Source organism: Rhinolophus ferrumequinum, chromosome 9, assembly GCF_004115265.2.
Source record: "Rhinolophus ferrumequinum isolate MPI-CBG mRhiFer1 chromosome 9, mRhiFer1_v1.p, whole genome shotgun sequence".
Lineage (NCBI taxonomy): Eukaryota > Metazoa > Chordata > Mammalia > Chiroptera > Rhinolophidae > Rhinolophus > Rhinolophus ferrumequinum.
In genome coordinates, this window is record NC_046292.1 from 90800024 (window position 1) to 90820675 (window position 20652).

Consider the following 20652-nt stretch of genomic DNA (forward strand, 5'->3'; position numbering starts at 1 on the left):
AACTGCACTTCTGGCTCTGTCCCCACAGATAGATTTTCATAATTGAGAAGTTTCAGAGTGGCTGTGCAGCAAAAGGAACCCTCAGACAGTGTTGGTGGCAATGCAGATTGTAAAGGCAGCAGAAAAAGGACCAGCTGGGAATTCTACGCCACGGAGAAGAGTTGACTGTGCTGGCTCGAAGCAACTCCATGATGCTGGGATTTCCAAGTCCTCAGAAGCTCATGGCTAGACCACTGTCCTCACCTTGCCAGGACATTTTCAAAGACTGCTCCCCTAAAAGCCTGTCTGCCCGTACACCCAAAGATGGCAAATTGTGGCCTGGCTGCTCTCCAGGGCTCTGAGAAGAACGGTGGCTCTTGGGGAGGTTAGCTCTCCAAGATGCACTTGGCAGTGCACTCAGATGGTCTTCCTGACCTCTCCAGAAATGAATGCAAAGAATAGAGAGAGAAATGCAGAACTAGAAGCCATTTTGGCTTCTGGGGAGAAGTTACTTTGATAATGGGAATTAAAGTAAGATACGGTAACTGACTCTAAAGAAGACTTAATATTTAAATTGAAAGAAATTCTCTCATTTTGCATTCTTTCATTTTACCAAAAACTCTGAGAAGCTGAATTTAACCTGGATCAAAGCCATAAAATATAGACGAGTCATTTCTCAAAGAAAATTTATTTGTACCTCTAGAGCAGAAATAGGGAAATGCTGTAAGTTTGTACAAACCATACTTTCATGAAATAGATCCTCATACTGCATTCTTTTTAATACAGGCTTGTTGCTGCAACATTATTCCTGGATTTTCAAAATCCAGCCAACATGAATACCACTGCTACTCTGTTTTGGCCTTCATAGGTGCTTCCTCTCTCAGACAGGCTTTCTTTTCTAAGTTCAGGCTTGTTAAAGACTCGTCTTTTGGCAGCCTTCTTGCCCTCAATAGCCATCAGGACGTACCCTGCCACCATCAGGGCGATCACCACACAGCTGATCTCCATGCACATCTTGTTCTTGGCATCATCGAGCTCTCAAAGGAGAGTCTCCCGGACTTCATCTTCCTTTTTGAAGCGACCTGACCATATCAGAATCTTCCTCTCCCAATCCGTAGGTTTGTGTAATGACATTCTGTGGCTGTAGTCTGAGATGGAGCTTTTGAACTTTCCTGTGGTTTGGTGCAAAATCCATTTATTCTCTTCAAATCAGAATTTCTGGTAAGCCTTAGAGATGAGGAGCATCTCTTTTGCATAACCTAAACCGATTTCCTGTCACCAGGCGCAGGCCACAGAGGCTTCCGTGGCCACCTCGGGGGAGGCAGTGGCGCAGGGGCACTCAATGTCACCGAATGCCTTGTCCATTTACATTTTCTGTGATTACAGCTATATTAGGATTTTTTTCCACCACCATATTTTGTGCCTTCAACTTATTCTGATTTTATTATTTATTGTTTTCCATTCAGTCTTATTTTGTTTAGGATGGTTGCATTTTTCTCATTTCATTCTACTAATTTGACCTTTAATTTCCATTATTTTAATACTTACCTTAGAAACATGAATAGACATATTTCATTTAAAAAGCTAATGTCGATTATTAACTTCATCGTCTTCTTTGAAAAGAAATAAAAATCGGCTGTTTTAATTTAGATTATACTCTCTATTTCATATGCTATTTTTGTCCAGCATTTTAGTTTAACTGCTTTCTAACCCTATGAATCAGATTGTATTGTTATTGTTTTATTCTTTGGTCATTTTTTGTTCAGATTCATCCATGTTTACCATTTTCCTTCCTCTCCACTTCCTAATGTATTTCAGATCTTTCTTCCTTCTGGAATCATTGCCCTTCTAAAACAAATACAACTTCTAGAAATCCCTTTAATCATGTCTGTTCATAGCAAACTGTATTTTTTGATTTTATGAACTGTCTTTATTTTACTTTAATAATTAAAAGAGAGTTCTTGATTTAGGGTTATCTTTTTGCAACACATTGATAGTACTATTCCACTGTTTTCTGATTTTCATTGTTGCTATTGAGAAATCAGTTGTCAGTTAAGTTATTGTTTCTTAATGGGTGATCTCTCTATTCTTTCCATTTTTCTTTTGTGTCAAGCAGTTTCACTATGCTATGTGGGGGTGTAGGTTTTCTTTCGTTTATCTTGCTTATGTCGTTTTTATTAAATCTGAGTACAAATATCTTTCATAAATTCTGAGAAATTCCCAGCTATTGTATTTTTTGTGAGATGGCACTCACTGCCTCATTTTCTCATTCTAGAAATCCAATTAAAAATGTATTAGGTTGTTTTACTCAATTCTCTATGCCTCTTAGTCTATCTTCTATCCTTGCCATTTCATTCCTTATTTGTTCAGATCTATCTTTCAGTTCACTAATCCTCTCTTTATCTGTGTCTAATATACTGTTTAACCTATCCACTGAGTTATTTTTCAAATCCATCTGGTTCCTTTTGAATGGCTCTTGTATGTTGCTCAGTGTTTGATTCAATTTTCATTTCTTTAAACATTTTATACATCATTTATTTTGTGTTATGTATCTCATAATGACAATATTTGAAGCTCATGAGGGTAAAATATATTGCTTGGTATTTCTGCTTATGAAGATCTGACAATTAAGTTTGCAAACTTGTTGCAATGATGTTGCTAACCTTTTTTTGACATTAGAGGGATTATTCATTATGAATTTGTACCAACTGGACAGTTAACCAAGTTTACTATTTGGAAGTGCTGAAAAGGCTAGACGAAGCCATGCATGAAAAAGTTAGACGAAAACGACCTAAACTTTTCACCAGCAATTCATGGCTCTTGCACCATGATAATGCACCAGCTCACACGGCACTGTCTATGAGGGAGTTTTAGCCAGTAAACATATAACTGCATTGGAGCACCCTCCCTACTCATCTGCTCTAGCACCCAATGCCTTCTTTCTTTACCCAAAGATAAAAGAAATATTGAAAGGAAGGCATTTTGATGACATTCAGGATATCAAGGGTAATATAAGAGCTCTTATGGCCATTCTGGAAGAAGAGTTCCAAAATTGCTTTAAAGGGTGGACTAGGTGCTGGCATTGGTACATAGCTTTCCAAGACGAGTACTTCAAAGGTGACCCTAGTGATATTCAGCAATGAGGTATATAGTACTTCTTCTAGGATGAGTTTACGAACTTAATTGTCAGACCTCGTATTCTCAGTCATGATGTTTTCTCATGTGTTTGGTAATTTGGGGGGCTTATATTAGGCTGATATAATCAAGGGGAATCCTGACAGCCATGACATGAGGTTTTTCTCCAGAGCAAACTTATGTTTGCTTTTCCCTATATTAAGGGTTGTGTTCATTTGGGGGCACTTAATTCTTTAGATTTCCTCTTGTGAGATGGCACTCACTGCCTCATTTTCTCATTCTATAAATCCAATTAAAAATGTATTAGGTCGTTTTACTCAATTCTCTATGCCTCTTAGTCTATCTTCTATCCTTGCCATTTCATTCCTTATTTGTTCAGATATTTGTTCTGTAAATGTGGAGAGAATAAATTCCCTTCTAAGATCCTATGATACCAGAGAGACATGGTTTTTACCCAGAGTTGAGATGCAGATAGATAGGTTAGCTTCCTGTCTCTAAGGACAGATGTAGTTTTCTATCCATCTACTCACAGAGATGGCCCCTTTAGACAAGGTCTCAATTCAGTTGCCTACATTCCACAGACCCAACGTCTGCTCTCTTTCTTCTTTCTGCTAGAGAATTGGTATCAGCATTTGACCCTGAGGCAGCCTAAGTTTCCACATTTGCTTAGTATTCTGCTGTCAGCAACTAGTTAGATTTTTGTTGTTGTGGGGCAAGATTGGTGGGTGGGATGGGGAGAGAAAGTTTGGGGATATACTTGGACATTTTCCTTAGTTTCTTATAATCTCAGCAATGCATTTATAACTGTTTGTTGCCATTTACCATATTTTGCCCATGTAGAAGGCCAAGAACTTTGTCGTTGAAAGTTCATTATAAGTTCAACAAAACTGATTATCATATTTCAGGGTATTATTTTGCATATTTTGGATACTGTTATTGATTTCTAGAGTTACTTTTAACTCATAAGCATAAATAAAAGAATTTAAAATATTTACATAGATATGGAATTAGTACTACCTGTGTATAATGTGCATCTGTATTTTTCCCTCACAAATTTGGGCAAAAAAATGAGCATTAAACATGGCAAAATACGGTATCTTGCCTCTAGAAATTTTGCTGCGGGAGGGCTTTTCAGAAATATCATCTGCCACAGAGCAGGGAATGAAAGTTTCAGTGGGGTTTTCAACCTTAACCAGACACTTTACAAAAGAGTCCTTGACCCTCAAAATGTTAGGCCCTTATTAAGTAGGGGGCACCTCTGATTTAATTGAGAAAAGTACTTTTCCTGTCTATGTATTTCCTTTGAATACATCCCGATAAGTGGTGTTGCCTGGTGAGAGGTCTAGCTGTTTTTATAGCTCTTGTTATCTGTTGCTAGAAAGCTCTCAGCAGTCTGAGTCAGTTAATAGTGTCACAGGCAAAGAGCTCTTGTGCTGGTCCAATACAAGTGATCTTTGGCCCTCTAGTCTTGTCTGCAGTAATACTTTCCTATAAGGGCAAAACAAAATAACTGAGCACACATCTGACAGACAGAGGACTGCCTGGGATTGTCTGGGCTATCCCACGGTTCCTACCTCATCCCCACCAGTGAACTGGCATGTGCCATCTCTGTCCTACACCCCCATCTTGCCACTGTTTTCTGGGGCTCATGTTCCCCCTCTTGAGAACTGTGCCTATTTCACTTTCTCACACTCTCGAGCTGCCAAAAACTACTCCAAAATTCCTGACACCTTTCTTACATTGAGCAACATAGTCTCTTTTCTCTCTCTTTTTTCCCTACCAACCTTCACCCCAACTAGCCTCTGGGACCTAACTGCATAACCAGAGAGAATTTTCTGAATCCAAAAAGGACCTGTGCTTTTAAGAAAATTGGTGCCACTGCCTTAAAACAGATGTGGCTGCTGTCATTTCTTTTCTTTTCTGTTTTTTCCTTTCATAGCAATCCCCACTGCCCTGCTGATGCTGAATATATTTCATTTTAAGTTTTTCAGCAATGAGATTTTTAAAATCAGCAGTCAATGTAATAGGGTGCTAGGTGCTATGGGAGCTAATGCAATATAATATGGTCCCAGCATTTGAAGTGCTAACAATTTTGCTTAGAAGGCACAATTAACATCTTTGACATATTCAGTTTTCTCAGGGAAATCGGACTTCAGAAACCTGGGAGGGCAGCAACGAGTCTTTCCTTGAATCTGCCAGTCCTCTCAACTCCACTCAGGAAGTGGAGCCATCCCCTGGCTGGCTAGAGAATCCACCTGTCTGACATTTAGAGTTGGTGCCTTTAGAGACTGTGCAGTGTAGCCTACCTATGTTTCCTTCCTCCATGGGTTCTAAGGTCCAGCTACCCCACAAGGATACAGCATGAGGCTCTAAATGCTGGTGCTGCTCCCTCTCCACCTGTCACACTCACTGGGGCTGCAGGCTGCTGAGCACAAGGGAGAACACAGTGAATTCATGTTGCCTAAAGCCATCCCTGGTTATCAGAAAAAGAGGAAAATGTCTGTCCAGGGAATTTCTCCTGCATTTCCTGTCCCTGGCTGTCCTCCCCAAATAACCATCCCCCATCAAGAGCCAGGGTCTGGTTTCTTCAAGCACAGGAGCAGAGGACAAACCAGGGAGCGGCAATAAGGTCTAGTCTTTCAGATGTCCACGTCTTCCTTTTTCCTGGTGCTCACAGGGATGCTGAAGTCTTGCTGAGAGCCCAACTACTGCCCGAGATCCAGGCCCAGGCCTGGGCTGCGTGCAAGAAGGGTGCAGACCTCACTTCTCCAAAAAATATTAAGGGAACCCTTCCTGAAATGGGCACTACCCCACACTGACACAACTTGGACAAGATTGGTCTTTCCCTCCTTTTACAGAGCCAACAGTCTAATGAGGGAGACAGATAGTCATAGTGCTTGAAATGTGTACAAGAATATCTTCATGTGTTTCTTGTATAAATAAAATGCCACAGAGATGTTTTTAAAGCCAGGAGAAATACAGGGCACAGGACAAATCATCTAACTCCATCTGAGAAGCTGTGGAGGGCTGCCTTCATCTAGTGTCAGGGAGGTGACATGTAAAGGGTGATGAAATGGGGTGAGTGTTCCTGCTGGAGGGAGCAGCCTAGAGGAGGCGCTGCACCAGGACAGATGTGGGTCCTTGGCAGGACTGGGAAGAAGTCAGATACGGCTGGGATGGGGACACACAGAAGCCAGAGCCTGGATAGGAGGCAGGGTCACATGCTGCACCTCAGACCTCCTCAAGGATTCTGGACGTGTCCTTAGAGCACAACAAGGCTTTAAAGAATCAATAAGCCTCAAGACTGCAATGAGATTGTGTGTGTGTGTGGGGGGGGCGGGTGCACACATGTGTGCGTGCTTAAAGATTACTCCAAGCATTTTGCAGAAAATGGGTTGTGAGGGGTGAAAGAGCATGAGGGAAAATTATTTAGGACATTGCAGCAATAATCCAGGCAAGAAAAGGTGGTATTTTGGACTAGCCTGGTAGAATTGTAGATGGAAATACTAGGTGAGTTAACCATAGGTAGGAGGTATTAGATTGAGCAAGATGTGAAGCTTGGTTAGATGTGAGTCACGGTGAGTCCCAGGTTTTGGGCCTGAGCATTGGATGAATGTTCCTGCCACTTACTGACATTAGGGATGTTGATGGAGGTGTGGGAAAGAGAAGGGTGCACTCAATTGATCCCTGTTGAATTTGAGGTGCCTGGAAGACAGTGGAATAGAATTCTAATGGGATCATAAATTTTGAGGGATTCCAGAGTTGGAATCTGATTGAGAAACAGCAACCCAGGGCACATCCAGGAAATACTGCCACAAAAGAAAGCAGGCAAAGTGACAATACAAAAGAGATGGCAGGCCTGGGACCCATATTGATAACACTGAGGCTGGACAGAGTGAGCCAGCACCTTCTTGCTTGCCTGGGCCCTGCTCCTGGGTGAGGTAGGAAACATGGCAACTACGCAGATAGAACGAAGAGTTTGATGAGCAGTCATGAATGCAAGAACTGTATGTAGGCACTGAGGAAGACGACACCCAGGAGAAGCCCAGCAGAGAAACCAGTCTTTGGGCAGCAGCTGGCTGACACTCTGGACAAGAAGGCTTGGCTCCCAAGATCACTGAGGATTTCATCGCTAAATATCAGGCTAATTATGGCTTCTCAATGATGGCATGTCTGACTCTACTGCAAACATACAAGATGGTACTAGCAATGCTGAAAAACTTCTACAAAGATTAAAAAAAAAAAAAAAAGCCCAAACCCACAGGTCTCAAGAAGAGGGGAAAAAAAAAAGAAAGGCTTCATGTTGAAGACAGAAATACAAATTGTATGTCACCGGTTTGCCTCCAGACATAGTGGAGGCATTTATACACACTCTATCTAATTTGGCATGATTATGAGAGATCTTCAGACAGAATTTAAAATGAAGCTTTAAAGGATAACCAAGGAAATCTTAAAGGGGATGGGCTTTGAAGTTATTTGAAGAGGGAATCTGGGTTTCACATTAATACTTTTGGATGACGATGAAATTAGAAGCTAGAAGTTAAAATGTTGAGGTAGCCAAGTTTCCCCTGAAGGAGAATCTGAGGCTTCAGAAAAGCAGTGCAAGCATCACAGGAGGTCGCTTTCTCTGCAAAACAAGCAGCTAGACTAGTGGATCATCCAGAGTGCACCATGAACGAGTTGTCATCATCAAGATGTTTTATCCTACAGATTTTGAGGATGGCCCATTAGTGCTGAATAAGGTCAGAGAAAACCTTTAAGGCGAATTTTCAACGTTTAGGCAAATGAGGAAGCCACTTCTCTTTGACAGACACCCAGATGGTGTAACGTCTGTGTCTTTGAGAAATGTAGAGGAAGTTGATCATTATATTTAAATCCTCAATGGCAGTGATTTGGTGGCCATCAAATCTCTGTCTAAGCATGGGGTGGGATTATAGATGACCAGGCTGAGGAGACCCCATGAGAAAGGGAGGAAAGGCTGGGAGAATAGGAGGCTTTTTTCAATGTCCCGAGGCCAACAGAGGTGTTATGGGTTCAAATTTTGTGTTTGCTTTAAAGAGCAGGGTTTTCTCAAGTAAGGCATTTCCAGAGCACACTTGCATATCCAGGATGAATGTTTGAGAAGATGCAACTAGTATGGCATTTAAAGAAACTATACCTGAAGCAGAAGCAAAGAACGTTCCCACAAATGAGGTCACAGTGTTAGTAAGGAACAGTATGACAAACATGGTCATCGAAGAAGCCAAAGTATAGAACCAGATAGCCAAGAAAAACAACATGAAAACAGATGAGATTGTGTGAAAATTTTTTGTGAAAGTGGATCACACTGAATCCTATGTTTGATTAAATCTTTTTTTTTGCCTCCCAAGTTGAGATTGTTGCAGTAATTACACACTCTTCAAGCTCCCTTAGGCTGCAGTTTTAGTTCTTCTTTTGTGTAGGGAAGTGCCTTTCAATCCCATTTATTGCACTCTTTTCACCCAATTGTTGAGTTTGATATGTAATGCACAAATTCCTCCTGAATTTTTATTAATTGTTTTTGAGATGTATGGTCTGTACACATGTCCTGAAAATGTTTTAATTCCTTTGACATGGTTGCCATGTTCGTTAAATTTGTATAAGACAATAAACTACTACTAATTCTATTTTTATTTTGTAGGTGTGAGATTATGGTTTGTGTACTGAAGTTAGCATGGCTATGCTTTTCATAATAAAATGCTAAAGACTTTGAGAATGGATCTTGGATGTCTGTTTTAAGAGAATTATGTGCTCTCAATGTACATGAAAGCAGCAGCTGTAGTATTAACGTTCTTGTCCACTGTATATTATCTTGGAAAGCTCTTGTTAATATGTTACACTTAATGTACTCCACAGTTAACTTTAGATAGAATTTATGAGAAGTTAGTTTCCGGTGCAGAGGTTTACATTAGGCTGTGATTTGATCAAACGTCTTTTTAGCATTCTACCTCAAAGGGACACTATTAGAGTGCCTAAATTTATTCACTTAGTTTTCCTTGAAAAAAATACATGACATGCAATCTTTTTTCTTGAATTTCTCAGATTTTAAAGTACTATATTAAAGAAAAAAATTAATGTCTTCACTAGCATTCTTGCAGCAACCCTATACTAACGTGAAATTGGGAGAGGGTGGGGCAGATGAGTAGAGAAATATATTCAAGCCTCAAACTTCCAAAGCACTTTTATAAATGGAAAATACTTACATTATGAAATAGCTTGATATAGTGTCTTTTAAAAAATTTAAAACACTTGTTGATCGTGAATATTGCTGTTTGAGTTTTAAAACTTAATCTAGAATAGAGATGTATTAAAAGTAATGCTATGCTGCATTATTTAAGATTTTTGGCAAATTATTTGATAGATTGTTCTTATGACTTGTATTCTAATTACAAGAGAACAATCACGAGTGTGGAATAAAGACTGGATTAAATCCTTAAAAAGAAAGAAAGAAGAAAAGATATATGAAAAAACAGAAGGTGGGGGAGATTTTGAAGAAATGCTTCTGAAAAAGATGCTAAAGGACATGGCCCCAGAAGTCTGAAAAAAACTGGTCTTAAAAGAGAACCTAAAAAGAAGAACCTCAAAAAAGATTATGATGGGAGTTCCAGTCAAGATGGGGCAGTAGGTAAATGCTGTGCTTATCTTCTCTCACCTCAAAATTACAAAGAAACTACAAAACAACCATCATTGAGAATCACCTAAAAATCTTGCTGAACGAAAGCCCTACAACTAAGGACATGTAAAAGAAGCCACCTCGAGACTTGTAGGAAAGACAGAGATGCATAACAGGCTGGTCCCACACCCACGTGTGACCAATAAAAATCTGGAGGGATAGTTCAGTAGCGGAGGTCTTCCCCTGAAGGAACAAGGGGTTCCAGCTCCTCCCCAGCCCAGGGTTACAGCGCTCGGAAGAGAAGACCCCATAATTTCTGGTTGTGAAAACCAGCAGACATTGTGACTGAGTGAGACCAAGGGCAGTTGTAGTCTCAGGTGCTCCTTTTAAAGGGACCACTCATGGACTTCCTCACCAAAAGAATCATTGGCTCTGAGCTCCAGGACTGGGGCAGCAGCTGGAGAGGCAGCAGGGATACACAGTGAGGAACTGAGTTGTCAAGCTTCCGGACAGAGGGGCAGCTTTCTCCTGGATGTTGGAGCTGGCAGAAGCCATTATTTCATTGTTGAGCCCTCCCCCTTCCCGGTGTGCAGACACCAGTGACTGCCATATCTGCATTTCCATCAAGTTGTCTAATGCAGTTCATTCGCCATGCCCTGGTGATTTGAGACCCTGCCCCACCCAACTTTGGGGCACACCCAAGCTGCTTCCAGTGACTTTTTCATACAAACTGTCTGCCTTGGCTCATGCTGCAGACTTTCCTAGGGTCTCTCAAAGGTTTGTGGAACCCAGACAAGCAGCACCAGGCTTGAGTGTGTCCTGTACCTCTGGCTGAGCATCCCTAAGCCCAGCACTAGGGCAGCCAGCCTTGGTTTGCAGCTTGGCCTCTCGAGGCACTTCTTAGCACAGCATGGGCAGTGGTCATCTGCAGATTGATTTGTGGATCCTGATGGGTGGCCCTGGGTGGGGCATGGCCTGCAGCTGAACTTGACCTACAGAGGGTCAAGGTGGTCCTGGGGCTGGAGCCCCAGTGGCCAGCTTTGAAACAAGTTTGAGCATCACCTAGCCGCCTCCATGGATGACACACACAGGGGTGGATTAGGCAGGCACCAGAGTCCTGATGAGGCAGATCCTGTTCTGTAGGGTCACCCTCTGCATCACAACTCCTCCAACTCCTTACGGCTAGTCCTCACAACCAATAAGCCCAAGGGTCAATCCTTCCCATTGATGTGCAAATAGCAACCAAACTCACGTACAACAGGAGGGCACACACAACCCACACATGGCACATACCTGGATTGTGCATCTCAAGTGACCAGGAAGGCAGCGCCACTGAACCCCACAGCATACCTACTACATAAGGCCACTCTACTAAGACCAGGAGACATAGCAGCCCTACCTAATACTTGGAAACAAACACGGAGAGACAGCCAAAATGGGAAGACAAAGAAACATGTCCCAAATAAAAGAACAGAACAAAGGTCCAGAAAAAGAAGTAAATAAAATGGAGAAAAGCAATCTATCAGATGCAGAGTTCCAAACACTGGATATAAGGATGGTCAGTGATCTCAGGGAGAACTTCCACAGAGATAGGAAACATAAAAGTGGAGATAGAAAACATAAAAAAGAACCAGTCAGAAATAAAGAATATAATAACAGAAGTGACGAATATTAGAGGAAATCAACAGTGCATTAGATAAAGTAGGGAACTGAATCAGCAATTTAGAAGATAAGGTAGCAGGAGACGTCATCAAAATGGCGGCGTGAGGTGAGCCTCTGTAAAGCTCCCCTGGAATTTACAACTAATCGAACAACAATAACTCCACAAGGGACTCCCTACACAGCAGACAGGCAAGATGAAGAGGCCCACTACTGAATTCACCTAAAGGTGGGCAAATTGCGCAAGCGGGGGAGGAGGAATGGAGAAGTGCGGAGACAGAGCTGCGTGGGCGCAGGACGCAGACCTAGCTCAGTGCTCCAAGCTCGCTGCATCCTGGGACTACTGCAGCTGCGGGAGAGGGAAGAACTCGGACTGCTAGGTCTCCACTTATGGCCCACAGGGCTGAGGGGGCAGCATATAACACGGCTGAACCCAAAGCTCACGGCAGAGACATCGGAGAAAAGACTGAGGAAAGAAGGCTGAAAACGGTGATTTAAGCCCTCACTGCCGAGCACAGAATGGAAGCCTCAGGCACTGAGACTAGCCGTCCCCCCTACCCTCCCAGAGCTCTCCCCGCCCCCACCTGCCTGGTGCTAGAAGCAGAACAGTAGCAGAGTCAGATCAAAAGAACAGAATATTTGCTGTTCTGAGAACTGTAGACCGCAGACACAGATCACAGCCCAACTAGTTCCGGCAAAGGGGAGGGAGCTATGGAAGCAGGACCAGCTGTGGTGGTGGTCGCTGCCATTGCTCTGGGCCACCTCTCACAACTCACCCCGCCCCTGGCCGCACCTATCTGGGCGGATCCCTGCAGGAGTAAACAGAACTGCTGAAACATACGGCCTCTGAATCTGGTGCAGGAAGAGCTTTGGAACTTCAAAAGCTCTCCGCATATCCACATGGACACTGCACCCTGTGACCCAGGTGAACTATTAACAGAAGAGAAGCCCGTCTCCCAGGGAATCCCCCCATTGTGTGAGAAGCTGGAATCGTGCAGAGAAAACATAGCACTACCGTGTGAGAGAGAAAAAAAAGCTGCAGTCGGAGAGAAAATAAAACATTCTACCAACAAGTACTAGAAAACAAAAGAAAGACCTATCAATCTGTTGCAGAAGCCACTCCTGTAGATGTCTAGGAAGAGAAATAATAAATCAGTAACTGCCATGAATAACCAAGGCAACAAGACAGCTCAGAAAGAAAGTGAAAACTCTCCAGAAAAGGAACTTAAAGATATGGAAATATGTGACTTAAATGACAGAGAATTCAAGATTGCAGTTCTGAAAAAACTCAACAAGATGCAAGAAAACACAAAAAGGCAGTTTAATGAACTCAGAAACACAATCAAAGAACAACATGAGCATTTTACGAAAAAGATTGAAATTTTAAAAAAGAACCAAATAGAATTTCTAGAGATTAAGAACTTAGTAGAAGAAATTAAGAACGAAATTACCAGTTTAGGTAGTACAGTTGACCAGATGGAGGAAAGAATCAGTGACATCGAAGATAGAAACCTGGAAGTTACACGGATGGAAGAAGAAAGAGACTTGAGACTTAAAAGAAATGAAAGAATTCTACAAGAACTTTCTGACTCCATCAGAAAGAGCAATATAAGAATAATGGGCATACCAGAAGGAGAAGAAACAGAGAAGGGAACAGAGAATATATTCAAACAAATTGTGGATGAGAACTTCCCAAACTTGTGGACAGAACTGGATCCTCGAATCCAAGAAGCAAATAGAACACCTAATTACCTCAATCCCAACAGGCCTTCTCCAAGGCACATTGTATTGAAGCTGTCTAAAATCAACAACAAAGAAAGAATCCTCAAGGCAGCCAGGAAAAAGAAGATGGTAACCTACAAAGGAAGGCCCATTAGGTTATCATCAGATTTTTCAGCAGAAACTCTACAAGCCAGGAGGGAGTGGAACCAAATATTCAAACTATTGAAAGAGAGAAATTATGAGCCAAGAATAATATATCCAGCTAAGATATCCTTTAGATATGAAGGAGGAATAAAGACCTTTCCAGACATACAGAAGCTGAGGGAATTTTCTAATATACGACCTGCACTACAAGAAATACTAAAGGAGGTTATTCGACCACCATCAACAGGGACAATTTGTGGCAATCAAAACATAAAAAGGGGGAGAGTAAAGGCCTGAACCGGAATACGGGAATGGAGAAAGTAAGCATGCTGAAGAAAATGGAATACTCTAAATATCAAACTTTCTTTTACATAAACTTAAGGGTAACCACTCAAAAAAAATCCAGAACTGAAATATATACTGTAATAAAAGAAGAAACAGAGGGAAACATCATAGAATACCACCACACAGAAATAATAGACAACAACAAAAAGGCAAAGAAACAATGGAGACACAGCCTTACCAGAAAATTAAAGATAGAATGACAGGAAATCCTCACATATCAATAATCACCCTAAATGTAAATGGACTGAACTCACCACCAAAAAGGCACAGAGTAGCAGATTGGATCAAGAAACTAAACCCAACCATATGCTGTCTCCAAGAGACACATCTCAGCTACAAGGACAAACATAGACTCAAAGTGAAAGGGTGGAAATTGACACTCTAAGCAAATGGTACCAAGAGAAAATCAGGTGTAGCCATAATGATATCAGATGAAACAGACTTCAGGGTGAAAAAGATAACAAGAGACAAACATGGACATTTCATAATGGTAAAGGGGACTATACAACAAGAAGACATAACAGTCATCAATATTTATACCACCAATCAGGGAGCACTGAAATACACCAAGCAACTACTAACAGAACTAAAGGGAGAAATTGACCAAAACACAATTACACTAGGGGACTTACATACATCATGGACAGCTATGGATACATCATCCAAACAGAAAACAAATAACGAAATAGCAGCCCTAAATGACACAGTAGATGAAATGGACATAATTGACATATATAGAGCACTTCATTCTAAAACATCAGACTATACATTCTTTTCTAGTGTACATGGAACATTCTCAAGGATAGACCATATATTGGGACATAAAATCAGCCTCAGCAAATTTAAGAAGACTGAAATCATACCAAGCATATTCTCTGATCAAGGCTTTGAAATTGGATGTCAACTGCAAAAAGCAAGCAGGAAAAAACACAAATACATGGAGATTAAACAACATACTTTTAAAGAACGACTGGGTCAAAGAAGAAATTAGAGGAGAGATCAAAAGATACATAGAAACAAATGACAATGAAAATACATCCTACCCAAATTTTGGAGATGCAGCGAAAGCAGTTTTAAGAGGGAAATTTATATCATTACAGGCCTATCTCAAGGAACAAGAAAAATCCCAAATAAATAACCTCATGTTACACCTTAAAGAATTAGAAAAAGAAGAACAAGTGAAACCCAAGGTCAGCAAAAGAAAGGAAATAACAAAAGTCAGAGCAGAACTAAATGAAATAGAGAACAAAAAGACAATAGAAAAAATTAATGTGACAAAGAGCTGGTTCTTTGAAAAGATTAACAAAATTGACAAACCGTTGTCTAGACTCACTAAGATAAAAAGAGAGAATACACTAATTAACAAAATCAGAAATGAAAAAGGGGAAGTTATCACGGACACCACAGAAATACAAAGGATCATCCAAGAATATTATGAAGGACTACATGCCACCAAATTCAATAACCTAGAAGAAATGGACAAGTTCTTAGAAACATGTAGCCTTCCAAGGCTGAACCATGAAGAACTGGAAAATCTAAACAGACCGATCACCAGTAACGAAATTGAATCAGTGATCCTAAACCTTCCCAAAAGCAAAAGTCCGGGATCAGATGGCTTCACTAGTGAATTCTACCAAACCTTCAAAGAGGATCTAATACCAATCCTGCTCAAACTCTTCCAAAAAATTGAAGAAGAGACAGTACTCCCTAACTCATTTTATGAGGCCAACATTAGCCTGATACCAAAACCTGGTAAGGACAACACAAAAACAGAAAACTACAGACCAAAATCTCTGATGAATACAGATGCAAAAATCCTAAACAAAATTCTAGCAAATCGAATACAACAATGCATTAAAAAGATTATTCATCACGTCCAAGTGGGGTTCATCCTCGTGGCACAAGGATGGTTCAACATCCTCAAATCCATCAATGTGATACATCACATAAACAAAATAAAGGACAAAAATCATATGATTATATCAATTGATGCAGAAAACCATTTGACAAGCTACAGCATCCATTTGTGATTAAAACACTTAATAAAATAGGTATAGAAGGAAAGTACCTTAACATAATAAAGGCCACATATGACAAACCCTCAGCTAATCTCATAATTAATGGTGAAAAACTGAAGCCCTTTGCTCTACGTTCAGGAACACGACAGGGCTGTCCCCTATCACCTCTGCTTTTCAACATAGTGGTGGAAGTCCTCACCAGAGCAATCAGGCAAGAGAAAGAAATAAAAGGCATCCAAATTGGGAATGAAGAAATTAAATTGTCACTTTTTGCAGATCACATGATGCTATATATAGAAAACCCTAAAGGCGCCACCAAAAAGCTATTAGAAACAATAAACGAATACAGTCAAGTTGCCAGCTACAAAATCAATGTACAAAAGTCCATTGCATACCTATATACTAACAATGAAATCTCAGAAAAAGAAATCCAAAAAAACAATTCCTTTTCCAATTGCAGCAAAAAGAATAAAATACCTAGGAATAAACTTAACCAAGGATGTGAAGGACCTATATGCAGAAAACTATAAGACATTTTTGAAAGAAATTGAAGAAGACACAAAGAAATGGAAAGACATTCCGTGCTCATGGATTGGAAGAATCAACATAGTTAAAATGGCCATATTACCCAAAGCAATATACACATTTAATGCAATCCTCATCAAAATCCCAGTGGCATTTTTTAAAGAAATAGAACAAAAAATCATCAGATTTGTTTGGAACCTCAAAAGACCCCGAAAAGCCAAAGCAATCTTAAGAAAAAAGAACAATACTGGAGGTATCACACTCCCTGACTTTAGCTTGTACTACAGGGCTACAATAATCAAAACAGCATGGTATTGGCAGAAAAACAGACACATAGACCAATGGAATAGAATTGAGAACCCAGAAATAAAACCATATAAATATGGACAGATAATTTTTGACAAAGAAGCTAAAAACATACAATGGAGGAAAGACAGCCTCTTCAATAAATGGTGCTGGGAGAATTGGATAGCCACGTGCAAAAGAATGAAACTGGACTGCTATCTGTCACCATGTACCAAAATTAATTCAAAATGGATCAAAGACTTAACCATAAGACCTGACACAATAAACTGCATAGAAGAAAACATAGGTACTAAACTTATGGACCTTGGGTTCAAAGAGCATTTTATGAATTTGACTCCAAAGGCAATGGAAGTAAAAGCTAAAATAAACGAATGGGAATATATGAAACTTAAAAGCTTCTGCACAGTGAAAGAAACCATCAACAAAATAAAGAGGCAACCAACTGAATGGGAGAAGATTTTTGTAAACAGTGCCTAATCCAATAAGGGGCTAATATCCAAAATATACAAGGAACTCATGAAACTCAACAACAAAAAAACAAACAACCCAATTGAAAAATGGGCAGAGGACCTGAAGAGACATTTCTCCAAAGAGGACATACAAATGGCAAATAGACGTGAAAAAATGCTCAACATCACTAATCATCAGCGAAATGCAAATAAAAACCACAATGAGATATCACCTCACCCCAGTAAGAATGGCTGTCATCAACAAGACAAATAGTAACAAGTGTTGGAGAGGCTGTGGAGAAAAAGGAACCCTCATACACTGTTGGTGGGAATGCAGACTGGTGCAGCCATTATGGAAGGCAGTGTGGAGGTTCCTCAAAAAAATTACAAATAGAATATGACCATATGACCCAGCAATCCCTCTCCTGGGTATCTACCCAAAAAATCTGAAAACATCTACACATAAAGACACGTGTGCTCCAATGTTCATTGCAGCTTTGTTTACGGTGGCCAAGACATGGAAACAAAAATGTCCTTCGATAGATGAATGGATAAAGAAGTTGAGGTACATATACACAATGGAATACTATTCGGCGGTAAGAAAAGATGATATAGGAACATTTGTGACAACATGGATGGATCTTGAGAGTATAATGCTAAGCGAAATAAATCAGACAGAAAAAGCAGAGAACCATATTATTTCACTGATACGTGGTATATAAACCAAAAACAACAAAGGACAAGTCAAACAAATGAGAAACAAAAACTCATAGACACAGACAATAGTTTAGTGGTTACCAGAGGGTAAGGGGGGTGGGGGGTGGGAGATGAGAGTAAGGGGGATGAAATATATGGTGATGGAAGGAGAACTATCTCTGGGTGGTGAACACACAATGGGATTTATAGATGATGTGATACAGAATTGTACACCTGAAATCTATGTAATTTTACTAACAATTGTCACCCCAATACATAAAAAAAAAAATAGATAAGGTAGCAGAAAATACCCAATCAGAACAGCAAAAACTAAAAAGAATACAAAAATTTGAGGACAGTTTAAGGGGCCTCTGGGACAACATCAAGCATACCAACATTCATATTATAAGGGTACCAGAAGGAAAAGAGAGAGAACAAGGAATTGAAAACCTATTTGAAGAACTAATGACAGAAAACTTCCCTAACCTGGAGAAGGGACTAGATATATAAGCCCAGGAAGCTCAGAGAATCCCAAGCAAGATGACCCCAAACAAGACCATACCAAGACATATCGTAATTAAAATGCCAATAGTTAAAGACAAGAGTTCGTAAAAGCAGGAAGAGAAAATCAGTTAGTTACCTACAAGGGAACTCCCATAAGACTTGCAGCTGATTTCTCAACAGAAACTTGGCAGGCCAGAAGGGACTGGCAGGAATATTCCCAGTGATGAAAACCAAGGACCTATAACCAAGATTGTTCTACCCAGCAAGGGTATCATTTAGAATTGAAGGGCAGATAAAGAGCTTCCCAGACAAGACAAAGCTGAAAGAGTTCATCACCATCAAACCAGTGTTAAAAGGAATCTTAGAGGGACTTCTTTAAGATAAAAAAAAAATAAATAAAAAATATGAATAAAATAGCAATAACTACATACCTACCAACATAAATGGATTAAATGCCCCAATCAAAAGATGTGGGTGCTGAATGGATAAGAAAACAAGACCCTTACATATGCTGCCTACAAGAGACTCACTTCATTTCAAAAGACACACACAGACTGAAAGTAAAGGGGTGAAAAAAGATATTTCATGAAAAGAGAAACAAAAACACAAACAAAATTGGAGTGGCAATACTTATACCAGAGAAAATAGACTTTAAAAGAAAGACTATAACAAAAAGATAAAGAAGGTCCTAGTAATCTCACTTCTCAGTATTTATCTAAATAAATCGAAAATGTTACTTCAAGGGGACGTGCTCATTCATATGTTCATTGCAGCATTATTTACAGAAGCCAAGATACGAAGGCAACCTGGGTATCCCCAAATGGATGAATGGATAAATAAGATGTGGTACATATATACAACGGAATATTACTCAGCCGTAAAAAAGAACAAAATCTTGTTTTTGTTGCTATCTGCAACAACATGGATGGACCTAGAGGGTATTGTGCTGAGTGTTGTAAGTCAGACAGTGAAAGACAAATGTCATATGATTTCACTCATAAGTGAAATCTAAAGAACAAAATAAACAAATGAAACAGAAAGAAACTCATAGATACAGGGAATATTTTGATGGTTGTCAGATGGAAGGGGAGTTGAGGGGTGGGTGAAAGGAAGAAAGGATTAAGAAGTACAAATTTGTAGTCATGGGGATGTAAAGCATAGGGAATATAATCAATAATATGGTAATAACTATGTATAGTGCCAGGTGGGTACCAGTCACAGGGATCACTTCCTAAATTATAGAAATGTCTAAGCACTATGCTGTACACCTGAAACTAACATTGAATGTCAACTCTAATTGAAAAATTAAAAATGGGTATAATAGATAAAAAAGAATAAGAGGTTCAACATTCCATATATAAAACAATAACTCGTGGGGATGTAATGTACAGCGTGGGGAATATAGTCAATAATATTGTGATAGCGTGGTACGATGTCAGATGGTTGCTGGACTTACCATGGTGATCACTTAACATAGGGAATATAATCAATGTGGTAATAACTCTGTATAGTGCCAGGTTGGTACTATTGAATAACTATGATGTACAACTGAAACTAATATAATATTGTATGTTAGCTATATTTTAAATAAAACTCTTTTTAAAAAACAAAAGTTTATGATGATAATGGCTTTGCAAAAGTTCTGAAGGTGGCCCTGAAAAACAATCTGAAGAGGAGGATGGCCCCAAAAAGGGTCTGAGGAAGATGTCTTGGAAAGAGAATCCGAGATTGCTCTGAGAAAGTTTGAAGATGGCTCAAAAAAATAATTAGAAGAAAATGGTGTTGAAGAAGAGTTAGGAGACAATGACACTGAAAAATTAGAATTTGAAGATGATAGCTCTGAGAGGTGATGAGGAAGGCTCTGAGTGTGTGAAGATTCAGATAAGAAAGAAGATGCATATGGAAAAGAACCTAATGATGCATCAGATGGAAAAGAGCAAGAAAATGCACATGGAGAAGGGTGTGCCAATGCTGAGGAAGGAAGATGATGATGCAGGTGAAAATCTGTTTGAAGATAAGGATTCCAACAAGACGGTGTTTGATGAGGAAGATCCAGTGAGAAGTGTGTGCCACAGACGTGAAGGGGACTGTGGGGGTGCTGCGAACAGGGAGGAAGGGCCCCTGCCCACTGGCAGTGGCTGTGTCCTCAGCAGTGATGATGAGGAGATTTAATCTCTTAAACTTGTGTGAGGGAGATACCTCTGTCTACACATGCCTGTGCTGGGGGGTAATTATTAGTAGTGTTACATGAACACATGCATAGTGATAGGACGCCTTCAGACTACTGTCTGGAAATTTTCATTGTAATATTTAATTTAAATATAGTGTAAATGGCTGTTCAATTAAAACTTCATAGTCATAATGTAAGTTAAAAAAATTGGAAGAAATAAGTCCAAATATAGCAGTAAAACACTAGCTATGAACAGATTAAACTTTCCTATGAAGAATCACAAACTCTCAAGTTATGAATTAAAACAAAACACAAAACTAACTCAGGTGAAGAGAACTAGCTGAAAGCAATCAATGAAGACTCCACAGA

At 40.0% G+C, this 20652-nt stretch overlaps 2 pseudogenes; one reads left to right on the top strand and one right to left on the bottom strand.

The window, feature by feature from the left end:
* Positions 1–824: 824 nt before the first annotated feature.
* Positions 825–5439, bottom strand: LOC117027134 (protein FAM162A-like; annotated as a pseudogene).
* A 1316-nt stretch (positions 5440–6755) lies between these two features.
* Positions 6756–20542, top strand: LOC117027135 (HIV Tat-specific factor 1-like; annotated as a pseudogene).
* Positions 20543–20652: the final 110 nt, after the last annotated feature.